The 13,919-nt window shown below is 46.1% G+C and overlaps 1 protein-coding gene across 2 annotated transcripts in view; it reads left to right on the top strand.

Moving 5' to 3' along the window:
- BCLAF1 (BCL2 associated transcription factor 1) overlaps window positions 1–13,919 on the top strand; it is an 850,362-nt gene that overhangs the window by 667,448 nt on the left and 168,995 nt on the right. The gene's annotated exons all lie outside the window — the stretch shown is intronic.

Raw genomic sequence — 13,919 nt, 5'->3', positions numbered from 1 at the left:
CACAATAATTCCCCAACTACTTCACACAGAAAATAATGCATGCGGTTAATGAGCATCAGCTGTATAATTCATTAAAATAACCCCACATTCGAAGATAATGCTCCTCTTGCTTCTGTTTAATTAACATCACTTTGTCATAGTTAGACAAGGTACGGACATCTAACAGCCAATCATCTACATTCGCCTTTTTCCTTGATTTCCAGACTTTTAATATTTGTTTAGTCACCATTACCAATACCTTGGTGAGTTTAAACTCTAATTTTCTTTCCTGTGAAGATATCATAGTGACACCAGTTATTGAGACATATTTAAAAACCTGTGGATTCTGCCGAAATATTAGGACACCACAACTCTATTTGCAGTTTTGCATAGATTCAAATATTTAACAGTATAGTGCACCAGTGTTTGCTTTTTGCTGGTTTGACACTCGAGAAACTGTGATGTGGGCAACTGAACTACTGACCCAGCATACCAGCCAGTACAATGGGGAAAATCTTGGCATTTGGGCTCAAAGAAGAGCATGCAAGAAACGACATCAAAGACATATGAAAATTGCAGTGTTCTGGAAGTCTTTAAAGAATACTGTAGCTACTAATACACTGATTTCAGGTGTGGTTATTACCACTTCTTGTCATCACTATGTAAACACGATTCAGTTAAGAAATCTTGATATTGAGTCCGCTCAAACTTGAACTACCAGCTAGTGAAATGGTGGCCCTCGTACATATATCCCTGAACAATAACTCCTCAGATCCCCCAAAATGATAGATGCTAAACTATATAAAAACTTCTCTGGCATCTTTGCATCATCCTTTCTCTCTTTGTTTATCCAAATTATGACACACTATCGTACATGCGAGGAAGCAAATGGTAACTACCTTCCAATCTCCCTACTACTCTGATAAAACTTTAAACAACATGACTTGCTATTAGGTTTAATAAGGTCATTGGGAGACTGGTCCCTTTGGTAACATGGATTTGTCCCAGGAAGGGATTTTTCCGAACCTGCTTATACTCTCAACACGTTTTGATAAAATGAATAACAATAACTTTGGAGGGGTTCTTCTGGTGCCTTTTTTAAAAAAAAAAGCACATCTGATGGGCTTTAATTTCTTGGATCCACGCAATCTATTATATATAATTTCTGAGGCTTGTGGAATCTGCTTAGATCACATGCTGTGCATAGGCCAACATCTAGTGGAAGCTGAAGAGTTTTACAGTTTTTGTTTTCGAAACTCAAAGGCATGTTGCCAGGGCATGCCAGTAATACTATCCCTAGTGTGACGTCCACTGTACCCATGATCCTTCACGCGTCGAGGTCCCGCAGATTGTTTTTTTCCGCCATTCTAGACTGATGCTTATAGCGCGGAGTTCCTCTTTTGGCTTGTAGCCATTTACTATTATCAAATTACTGATAGTTTGTTCTTACTATCATTTATATCAACGACTATCAAAACACCAGACACCGATGAAGAGCAAGAAAAACGACAGTCGAAAGACTCCCATGACGTTTCCGTTACGGCCTTGGAAGGCCGCTACGGGATTCGGCCCACACAGTGCGGAGAGAGGGTGGAGGTCATTTTAGAATGTATTTGCCCCTTTTCTTACACTACATGCCATGTCATTCTGTTATGGACAAGACCCCCTTTAAATTTTGCCCCAAGTGCAATGGGACATTTCCGTGGGTCGATAAACACCTGGTGTGTAACCTGTGTCTCCCGCGAGACCACATTGAGGGTTCTTGTCGAGCGTTCAGACTCTTCAAGCCCAAGACTTTGAAGGACCGATCTACTAAACGCTGGGCCCACTACGCCAGGCAGCTCGAGGCCATGGAAGTAGAGGGTGCCTTGAGCGATGGCAGCAACGCGCAGTATCCGAAGGCGACAGGGTTACTCTGGTTACCCAAGCGCAGACCCCGGACTCCAGAAAACAGGCCGGCCGCCTTGTTATGGGGACAACACCCGGCGGCGGAAGTGCTATCACTTCATCCTCCACTAAACACACAACCCAAGGCCAAGACTCGACACGCGTGTCGTGCAGACTGCAGCGCACGACGTCTAGGGAGAGGTTGTTGAATCTCTGTCCTCTGGGCACTCTCGATCGAGATTGCCACATGACGGGCCCCGGCCTTTGAAGGACAGTTCAGACGTTACGCGAAAAACTCCCACCAGGGGCCGATCATCTGCCGATGAGGCTCCGGTTCAGCCCGCACCTGAAATTCGACATTCTGCGTCGATTCAGGTACAAGACCCCATACAGTCAGGATTAGCCCACTTAGGCAAGAAGCACACTTCAGGGGGCCAGGGTAAGGAGAGGGAGTCCAAGAAAAAGTCTTCTAACCCCCCCTCATAGGGAGAAATCTCAGGATTCTAGGCCCACTCAGAAGAGTAAAGTATCTGTATCTCATGATTCTCTATCTTCCACCCTGAAAAAGAAGGCTCCTCCTTCTATCTTACTTCCTCCCACAACTGAATATTTAGGGCTCCCTCCTCAACCATTGGTCATCCCTAGTTCTGGCCAATGGCCGGCTAAGGATATAGACAGGGTCATGAGGAGGATGTCCTTCATGGCCAACTTTATGAAAAGGACCCTGCCTATTTCAAGAGCGTCCACTGTAACACACCCCCCGCCCCCTCACTGCAGCACCCTCTGGATCGAAGATCCGTGCTCAATCGCCCGCTAAGAGGTCTCACCCCGATTATCCAGTGCAAGGCACAGTCATTGATCTCTATGATCTGGAATCCGATCATGAAGACTTCTCTATTCAAGAGGCTGCAGACCCTTATTACGGGGATGATGAGGAGCCTGAGGTTGACCCTGAGACAAGTATGTAAAACAAGTATGTATGTTATGGACTCTCCGGTTAATCAGGACCCCCTGGTTATGGACTCACCCATTGACAATCAACCCCTGCTAAATGAAGTGCTCGTCAAGGCAGCAGAGCGTTTTCAGACAGCTACTCGGGAAGAACAAGATAAAGATTTTTTTAGATGAAATCTTAGGCGATAAGAAGGCTGTTTGTTAGGCAAAATTGTATGCAGTGCCCTTAGGGTGCACTACAACAACCCTGACCCCCTGGCAGTAGTAACCCAACCTTTGGTATAAGTCTGTACTACACAGGTTGGTATTTTGGACGAGAAGCCAGGTTTATCTCATGAGGGGTCAATGTGAGCTGTAGGGGAGTTACACAGAGGTTCACAGTGACAAGTATTCAAGCAGACGCTTACACACAGGGTTTCTTGATAAAACAATTATTAATTATTTACCAGTCATTTAATATAAGCCTTCTTCAGAAGGGAGCACTGTAAAACACTTTTACTTTCAAAATTACACACTCTTAAATTCAGAATCAGTAAATACCCATTTGGGATGACATAGAGCAGAGACCTACACCCACAGGTGACTTCAATTGCTAGGGTGCTGTTGACAGTAATTTATTACTGTTGGCATTCAGATTTAGTTAAGAGCAAGCACAAAGGGAAAAGATTATTAGAGTAAAAAAGATGCCACACATATTTCTTAAGCAGGCAAATAGTTTCAGATCCCCCAATAAGGGTCATTCAGTCAAAACAGGCTAAGCCAAAGTCAATAGGCAAGAGTCTAAATGGGCTGAAGCACATCTTTGAAGGTAAGTAGAAAAGTCTTTGCACAATGTTTCAGAAGTCTTTGAAGAAAAAGATTAATCAATGTAGGTCCACAAGCTGTTAGACTTGTGAGTAGTAGAAGATGCAAGCAACTCTACAGCAAGAGTCATGTTATCTTAGACTTTGTACAGTACCTTTAAAATGAAGGCAAGATGCAGCAGATGACTTGTGTTCCTGTGCAGATCTCACTGTTCCTGTACCTCAGTCGTGGGGACAAGAGGGAGGACGTCGGGGGACTCCTGCACTGGGATGGTCAAAACTTGCAACAGATAAACTTCACTTCAGTGGCTGTTCAGTGATTCAGCTTCTTGCGTCTACCGGAAATAGCAATACAGCGGTTCCTGGTTGTCGAGATGGACTTTCCTTGCTTCTGGAGTCCCGCACTCTGAGGGGGTCTCAGGCCTTGTCAGTCCTGCTCCTGTGAGTCTGGAGGATCTTCCTGGAGCTCTTGGCCAACTTAAAAGCAACGCACACAAACTGGTGTTCCTCTCCCTGGCTCTATGGTTTCCAGAAGCAACTCTGTGGAAATTCAACTAGCTCTGAGATGGATGTCCAGGTGGCTTACTTTGGAGTTGATTGGTCCCACCAACTGAAGGGGAGATGTCCTTGCAGGGGCTTCTCTGACGATGTAAACTTGGCGTTTCGGCATTGCAGCAGGGCTTTACCGGGCAAACCAACGGTCCAGGAGGTTCTTTCGTCCAGTGGTCGGCTCTGCCTTCCAAGCCAAAAGGCTCACCTTTTATACAGTTCTCTCCCTTTCATTACAGCCGAGCTGTCCGTCACCCAGCAGGGCGGCTGTCCTTGGGGGACATTCAGCCAGCCAATCATCAGTGTGCATTCGGGTCTCCTAGGAGACTAAGCACAGGTAGTTTCGGGCACCTCCCTCACTTCCTGCCTACCCCAGACAACCTGGAGCCAGAGGCAGGCTTCACTAGTGAATCCCGCCAAAGGCAAAAACGAACAAAGGGACCAAACCTGGTTTGGCGTGTAGAGTAAATCTCAAGAAGGACCTTTACACAAAGAAATGGCAAAAAAAGGAGACGGTCCATTTTGACTAAAATGGCACCCTTGGGTGCTTTACTGCAGCTGCGAACGCGGCCCAAGGTAAATACACACCACAGTAGTAAAAACGAAACCGCTGCCACAAGCCATTCAGTGAGGAAAGGGTAACATAAAAATGTTACATGAGAAGTTAGACAAAAGGCGATACTAGGTAACCTTCACCACCCTATTGTAAGATAGTGTGTGCTGGGTCTAGAAAGTTACAAATGTAAGTAAAGTCAATTCCACTTTACTGCTCTGTGAAACAGTAGTTTATCCCAGAGAAGGTATTTAAACCTTGGGGAAATCTAAGAGACTTCCCTGTGTCACTGCATTAAAGGTGCTGTGGGCCACAATGTAAAAGATGCCTGTGCAGTTTGTCAGACTCCATAACCAAAAGAACCAGAGTACAAAAATCACATTAAAATACATGAGTGTGGGGGGGGGAAGGGTCTCACTCTCTCCAGGTTAAAAAAAAATCAAGTCCTCAAAATCCAGCAAAGTTGCTGGGGGCCTCCAAGGTAGAGGGAATTGGCACATTTCTGAGAATTCTCCCTAACACTGTTACTCAGTTTATCCCTCTCCTCAAATCCATTCAGCGAAAAATACGGCCATCGCTGTAGACCCCTAATCTTATGCGGGCAGTGAACCCCTGCATAGAGAAACTGTTTAGAACTGCCCCTTCTGATCTGCTGTATATCAGAGGGCAACTGAAGCCTGATTCATTACTACTCCCCTAGCTTCCTCTGAGGCCCTGCCTGACAAGGAAAGTGCAGACTTTACACAATGGGCAGAAAGGTGGCCTCCTCCGCAGCATTCCAGACCAAGATTGCCAACAATTCTACCCTGTTGGCCAGCTACAACTGCCACAAATGGGATGAGGTCTCGGCCTTACTATCATTGGCCCCAGAACCACTTAAGTCTCAGCTTGCCCAGGTGGCCGCAGAAGGCAGAGCAGCGTCAAGCTGCTTATTAAACAATCTTGGTGCCATGGATACACAGGCAGGATAATAGCAGAAGAGGCAATTATAAAGCGTCACGCTTGGTTGCGCCAATCGGGTTTTAAACCAGAGACGCAAGCTACCCTTATTAACATGCCCGTTGCGCCCAATGTGCTCTTTGGCAAGGCTCTAGAGGACGCCTTAAAGACGGCCAAAGAAGAATGATACTCTCAAGTCATTGGGCCAACTGACCAATAAACCTACTGGCCAGAGGGGAAACAGGATTTTTCATAGCTCACACGGCCAAAATTCACGGTGGGGTTCCACCTATAACCAGAGCCAAGGTACTGCCTGACGAAACAATTGGGGTCAGTGCTCCCAGAATCACCCTAGAGGAGCGTGCAGATCCTGCAGTCGCGGTAGGGGCAGTTCCTCCCAAGGTGGAACCCCACCTCAAAAGCAGTGACTTTCCGCTCCAGGTGCCCTCCCATGCCCCTCCAGTTGGAGGGCGCATATCCAGCTTCACCCACGCATGGGAGGAAATCACCCCAGATAGATGCGTGCTGTCCACCGTAACAGGCGGATATTGTATAGAGCTCCTCAACCAACCCCAGAACCACCCCATGACAAAAGCCCCATTCCAAGGAACAACAGCGCATCCTCCTCTAGGAAATCGCCACGCTTCTACTAAAGGACGCCATCAAAGTCTTCCTGGCCAACCAGGTAAACCAAGGTATTTATTCAACTTACCAAAGAAACTGTGCCATGTGCACAGTATTAGATTTGCGCCCTGCAAACAAATATGTCAAGCCACAAAAGTTCTGCATGACTACGCTACAAGAGGTAATCCCTCTACTAAAAAAGGGGATTACATGGCAATGCTAGATATGAAAGATGCCTTTTTTTTCATATTTCATTGTTACCAGCGCACAAAAGAATCTTGCATTTTAAGATAGCGACCTGGCACTTCCAATTCAGAGTGCTACCCTTCGGAATAGCATCTGCTCCAAGGGTATTCACAAAGGTTTTGGCTGTGCTGGCTGCAAACCTGCGCAGGGGGGCAATCCCAGTGTACCCTTACCTGGACGACTGGCTGATTACAGGGGTGTCTCCCCTAATTTGCAGGCAAAACATTCAGAGAACTATCAACCTACTCTTCCAATTATGCGTTTCCATCAACAAGAAAAAATCAAACCTAGTGCCAAGCACAACTAAGCAGTTCCTAGGAGCTGTCATTAACACACAAGAGGGGTTGGTCTTTCCGTCAGAGTCCAAAACATGTTACTGCAAATACCACATTATCAGGCCAGCCACCAGATAACAGTGTGCAAAGCAATGCGTTTGCTAGGCATGAGGGCATCTTGCATTTACCTGGTACCTCACGCGCGCCTGCGACCCATGCAGGAGTGGTTGGCAAAACAGTATTCTCAGGCGAGTGGTCTTTGGGACGATCTAGTGGTCGTTTGGCCAACACTAGTACAACATCTTTGCTGGTGGACAAGAGAAAATCTGTTTAAGGGGAAACCCTTCTACGATCCGGAAGTACAAGCGATTGTCACGACGGACGCCTCACTTACTCGCTGGGTGGGGGGCTCATTACCTTCACCACACAGCTCAGGGTCTGTGGTCTCATGCGGCAGCACAGAACCACAACAATCTGCTAGAACTACTGCCAGTATTCAAAGCCCTTAAGGCGTTCCAGTCCCACCTAGCGATCCAATCTGCAAGTCCTGACAGACAGCACTACAGCAATGTTTTACATCAACAAACAGGGGGGCCCACGTTCTCCAAATCTGTCCAGGCCTGCGCAACAAATTTGGAAATGGTCACTCAAGTTGAAAATCTTCCTATCGTCACAGCACGTTCCAGGGGAACTCAACTCTCTTGCAGACTCATTGAGCAGAGATCCCCTACCATAAGAACACGAGTGGCAACTACACGCAGGAGTAATAGACCACCTTTTCCTCTCAATGGGCTTTCCCCACAATAGACTTGTTTGCTGCAAGCGAAAACAGGCAATGCGCAGACTTCACATCCAGGTACCCCAGCCAGGCTCCAAGGGGAACGTCTTATGGATGAACTGGTCAGGGAAATGTGCTTCCGCTTTTCCCCCAACACCTCTAATGAGGAAAGTGGTGAACACGATCCACAAGGAATGGATGACACTCATCCTTGTTGCTCCTATGTGGGCAAGACAACCCTGGTACCCACATCTGCGCAAACTGGCGATGTACGATCCCATCAAACTCCCGTGCCCGTACAATCTACTTACGCAGCATGGGGGACTAACCGTGCATCCTCAACCTCACTCAATGAACTTGGCTGCATGGCTTACGAAGTCAGAGTTCGGACATCTTAATCTGGCACAGAGATGTATATCTTCAAAAGAATCAAGAAAGCCAAACACTAGCCACTGTTATTCTGACAAGTGGAGGAGATTTGTAATTTGGTGCCAGTCTAAACAAATTAACCCCATAGAATGTACTCCTTGCCGCATTCTAACTTATATGCTCCACTTGCTAGATGCAGGGTTAGTATTCAACTCTTTAAAGGTCCACCTGGCGTCTGTGTCAGCATATACCACCTCCCACAATAAAGTCTCATGGTGGAAGATATGGAACCAGGACTCATGTCTGGCAGAGAGTCTTTCAGGAACCCCCTTGTTATTTGCGTATTTCAAGTACCTTTGGGTCTCACCCTAACTTACTAGGGTAATCCAGACATGGACCCCTTGCTCACTATTCTTAGAGAGGCACAGCTACACCCTACTGGTGAGGTTTAACCAGACCGAAACACGTGTCTGGGGTTGCTGTTGGTACTCTTGTTCAGAGGAGAATTGCCTAGCATTTTGGTGCTGGACTGCCCCAGGCAGGACAAAGACTGATATGTTTGGGATATTTCTTCTCTGTGAAAGATGGTGTGCTAAAGACTCTGGGTAAGGCTCTTGTAACCAGGACTCATGTCTGGCAGAACGTCTCCCAGGACCCCCCTTGTTATTTGCAGATATGTCATCAAAGCATTCATGGAGGGAGTAAAGAGACTCCACCCACCAATTTCAAACCCGCCGGCAGAATGGGATCTCAATGTTGTACTTGCTATGCTCAGGGAACTCCAGCCCCCCTTCGAGCCAGTGCACAAGTTAGTCTCAAAAACCTGACTTACAAAACTGCCTTCTTAGTGGCTATCACTTCCATAATAAGAGTTAGTAAAATACAAACATTGTCAGTGCAGGATCCTTTCTTTGTTGTACACAGTCAAGCTGGTTTTACGTACTCATCCTAGGCTCTCCCCTAAGTTCATCTCTAAATTTCGCCTAAACCAGTGTATTGAGCTACCGGCTTTCTTTCAGGAACCCACCAGCTAAGCTGAGGTAAAACTCCACACACTAGATGTGAGGAGGGCGGTCCTCTACTATGTAGACAAGACCAGACCGCTAAGAAAAACAGATCAACTGTTTCTCCATAGCACCAGGCAGAGAAGGTGACCGCATTTCAAAGAATGCCATATCCAAGTGGATAGTCAAATGTATACAATTGCGCTCTTCCCTATCAAACAAGACACTGCCTTTTACGCCCAGAGCTCACTCCACAAGGAGCACAGGAGCCACTCTGGCTTTCATTGCAAATGTCCCTCTAGACAGCATTTGTAAAGCAGCTACATGGAGCTCAATACACACTTTCACTCAGTATTTCTGCTTTGACGCATTCCAAGACACAGAAACAGGTGGGACAAGCGGTTCTAAGACATCTGTTCGCCCATGAACCTTCTCACATCCCGCCACATTCTTCTAACACTGTTCGCTAATCTGTGCACAGCATGTGATTTAAGCAGATTCCACAAGCCTCACAAGGGATACATTACTCACCGTAATCATATTTCTTATGCTTGTATCTGCTTGCATTCACATGCTTCCCTCTCCTCGGAGAGAAGGCGCATGGATGCTTATGAGCTTGTCTAATACGTATCTGCTTGGATACAACTGTACTCAAGCTACACTTCATGCTACCTCATGTCAGAAAAATAACAATCTGAGGGACCTCGACGCGTGAAGGATCATGGGTACAGTGGACGTCACACTAGGGATAGTATTACTGGCACGCCCTGTCGACGTCCCTTTTCGAGTTTCGAAAACAGCTGTAATACTGTGCAGCTTCCACTAGATGTCGGCCTATGCACAGCATGTGAATCTAAGCAGATACAAGCATCAGAAATACGATTACTGTGAGTGATGTATCCCATATCATAGTAAAGGGGCAAGACATGGTTTTTCACTTTCCTCTTTACTACATGATGGAACCACAAATCTGTAATATCAAGCCATGCAGCCTGTTTCTATGCTAACTGTAGAAATTATAATTCTATCAAATGTGGCAGTCTGTGCTATAGATCCCTCTACTTCCATCAGCAATTTGGATGTACAAGCTGGGCAATTTGATGCCGTATCCATACAAATTCAACCTTTGTAAAACCATTTTAGCCACTCTAGCTGCATAAAAATGGCAGATGATAGTACAGAGTGTGCTGAATATCTTGACGTCATTTTTTCAAAGTCTGGGCTTTCATTTTCCAATCTACTTATGAAAAGTTATTAGCTAGCACCATTGAACAACTAAAAAAAATGGCATAATCTCTCCTTTCCATTACCGGTCGTAGCAGGATTCTGCGCTCCTGTCTGGTGAGTGAGAGCTTGCACTCTGGCAGCCTATTGCAGGTGCATATTTAGAGGGAAGCCAGCTGCTAGGGCTATGTGTGCAGCCTGCTGAAAGCTAATTTCCAACAGCCATTTTAAAGAGGCTAGTGAGCTATAAAGTAGGGCAGAGCTTTATGAAACCTGTTTTATTTCTTTGATATTTGTATTGTTTTTTAACAATACGGCAGAATATTATAAACACATTATTAGTCAAATTAAAAGGTTCCTCAAAGATTTATCAAAAGCATTAGTTGTCATTTTTAGCATATTAATATTCTAATGTATCATATAACTTAAATTATACATATAATAACTAGAGCATGGCTAATGAAGACAAAACAAAATAAAATGGCATAATGAAACATTTTAAATAGCTGTGTGTAAGGCATCCTCCAGCTAAATTATGACTGAGAATAAGATCATTATGTATATTAACTGTATATCAATGTTAAATGCATAACAAATATTGAATGTTCACAATGCATGAATTCATTGAACCGTCTTAAAACAACATTAGATTGACCATTTCGTGTGGGCTTAGTGACCTCCTTTGACTGGACAGCTGGCCCTCTATATTCATAGTAGCAGTGATGATATTACTTTACAAATATATTTCGATTTTGACAATATTTGGCCTGTTTGATTCATAGATGTTAGGTTACACCACTGCTGAAAAGATAATACATTTTCTCTCTTCCAGTGTGCAGTTATGACTTTAATGGCAAAGGCAGATACAAGATAAAGGAGCCTATTATTTTGAGGTCTGTTGATAGTAGGTGTAACACTGCTTCCTGCAATAATCCAAGGTGGTAATGAGGTGTGCATTAATATTCCAAATCTAGTTCCCGGCTTTAATATTATTATTATTACTACTTTTTTTTAATACTCTTTCAGCTCACCACCAAAGTAGTCTCAAAGCGCGTAAACATTTTCCAAGTTAAGGTGAATCAAGTCCTGCCCTGGGACTGCAGGACCTAGGTAGGCTTAGGATGACTTTTCACCGGAAGAAATGTGTGATGTTAGAGCAATGTTTTGAAGTTAAATCTGATGCAGAGCTTTAGAATATGCATGTAAGCAGGTGATAGGTGGACTTTGGTGTATTGTAAATATACAAGTAAAGTGTGGGTGTGTGAGGGGCTTGAAATGTGCTCGGGATATCCTAAATATTAGGCATGGTTGACCAGTGCGGGCCCTAGTAACACATTTACAACTGCAGTTAAGCCATTAGCTCACAAAAGACTGCTTTAAAATAACACTGACATGTACTTACAGCAGACACTTTGAAGTTGCAGCTTGATGAAGGTAGCTCAGAGATATTAGGAGGATGTGTTTTGGGATGGGAGTGGTTAGTACTTGGTTGAGATGGCCATTGGCACTCGGTGGGTGGGGAAATAACCAGATACCCACAAGTTGTATGTCCTCCTACGAGCCTCATTTCCCCTCCCTGCTGTTCTGCAATGCAATAGCTTTGGCTTATAGGTGGCACTTTTGCACCACCTTTGAAGGCATCAGGAAGTCGACAGACAACTGAGGAGATTTTGGGCTGCAAACTTTTATTGAAATCACAATGAGGTTGGAATAAGGCCTAACTTTCCCTATGCTAAGGTGGGACTTCCTTACCTAACTGAAACTAATTGTAATCTGTGTCAGGAAGTCTAACGTAAATGTCTCTGTGTCCAAAACCTATACTTACTCTCACATCTATTTGTTCAAAATGTGTAGGAATGTCGGTGTTCAAACAAAAGTTCAGAGCTTCTTCAAGCTCTCAGTCTGGATTCCAAACTGTTCACTTTCAATCGACAAAGGGGACCCTTCCCCAAGTTTTCAAGTCTCACTGTTTTCACAACACCACAATTCCTCAGGATTCTTCTCAGTTTTCAAGCTTCTGTGTCTTTAATCACAATCACAAAGTTCAACTAGTTCAGTTCTCAATGTACAAGCTTTTTTAGCTTCTGCTGCAATAAACGTATATATGAGTCAAGTAGCTTCTTTTTAGTTGGGTGTATTCGCTCTAGGCGTAATTGTCAGGCTGCATGGTCCAACCATTACAGGTCATGCAAACGACACACCTTATTGGCTTCTCTTCCACAGTTAAACTGCCACTGCTTCAGCTAAACAGTAGTATTGGGCTTAGATTATTGTGGTCCTTTTCAATACTTGTTATGCCACGATTCGCTTGTTGGATTATCAAACCTTTCTCCAGCATGGGGTTTGGCATGGATTCACATGCTCATGAATATTCCCCGTCGTCAGGCTGGGAATCCTCGGTAATGAAAAAACCAGTATCAGTTTCGTTTCTGATCTGTCTTTCGTAGTAGTAACCAATCACTGATCTCTGCGTCATACTGACCACAGCCAATGACTGCCCTCTACCTAAGCCCCGCCTCTGGCAGCCATCTTCAGATTTTTACCGCACGTTCAAGTGTTGGGATCCTCGTGCTATTGCTCTCGAGCGTTAGTGCTATTTTTTCACGTTTTTTCCTAAAAAACTTCGATTTTTCGGTCAAAAGAGCCTCAAGCTCCACCGTTTCTTCATCCGATCAACAGGGACCCGTGTCGGATTCGTCTACGCCCCTCAAGGGTGAAGATTTCGACGAGCCACGCTTTTGGAGGACTCCAGAAGTTTCTCAGGCCCATCTCGGACATGGCCCAGGAGAAGGGAAGCTCGACGCCCGGAAAGCTGTTCAGGGTCTGCCCTGGATGCCAGCTTCAGAATGTCTTTAAGGAGGACGAACACTCCTTTTGTCTTTACTGCCTACATGAGGACAAGACGCACGTGGAGAAGGACTGTGCGTTTTGCGGCAATATGTCGGAGCGGACCATGAAGGACCGCCATCAACGTCTCGCCAACTGGCTGGAAGGGAAGGGCCCGTCAGGCGAGAAGAAGAAATCCGAGCGGTCTTCTAAGACCTTTGAGGACGCCCCGGCGATGGGGGTCCAACACAAGGCCAAGCACCGCGAGTCCGCTGGCACCGGGAGCGCCGAACTGTCGGGCTCTACGGGCGCCAGGCAGGGCGCATCCTCCCCTGCACCATCAACCACGAGCCAACGCTCTGGTTCAGGTAAGAGGAAGGCCGAGCACCCGGCGAAGCTCCTGGAGAGGCCCCGGTCGAGCTCTAAGGCCCCATCGGAGGGAGAGCGAGGCAGTGACCCTCCCCCCAAGGAGAAGGTGGTGAGCGCACCTAAGGTGGTGAAAGCCTTAATCCATCCGGCCAAGGCCTCTATCGAGACAGTCGCGGCGGCCCTGGCTCAGCCTGTGGAGGCTACACCAGTGGTGGCGACCTCTGGGCTCAGAGTCTCCCTGCCACTGCGGAGGGAGTCCTCTTTTATGCCCATCGACAGGACCCCCGTGAAACCTCCGACGGAGAAGAAAAAGGGGGGGCAGGAGGTCGTCGTGGATTCGGCTTCAACCTCTGAGGAAGAGCTGATCGAAGTCTTAAGCCACGGCGTTGGCGTGGAAGAAGACCATCCCGTCGGGAGGGACCCCGACGTAGGAGACGACGATAACGTCGAGGGTGCCGACGGGGCCCCTGACCTTCCATCGGACTCCCCTCAACCAGTGCCGCAAGACAACTCGGCTATACAGTCCTTATGCTCGGAGAT

Source organism: Ambystoma mexicanum, chromosome 4p (genome assembly GCF_040938575.1).
Source record: "Ambystoma mexicanum isolate Mex_15411 chromosome 4p, UKY_AmexF1_1, whole genome shotgun sequence".
NCBI lineage: Eukaryota > Metazoa > Chordata > Amphibia > Caudata > Ambystomatidae > Ambystoma > Ambystoma mexicanum.
The sequence above is the reverse complement of the archived record's forward strand: the minus strand, read 5'-3'. Positions and strand labels throughout refer to the sequence as shown.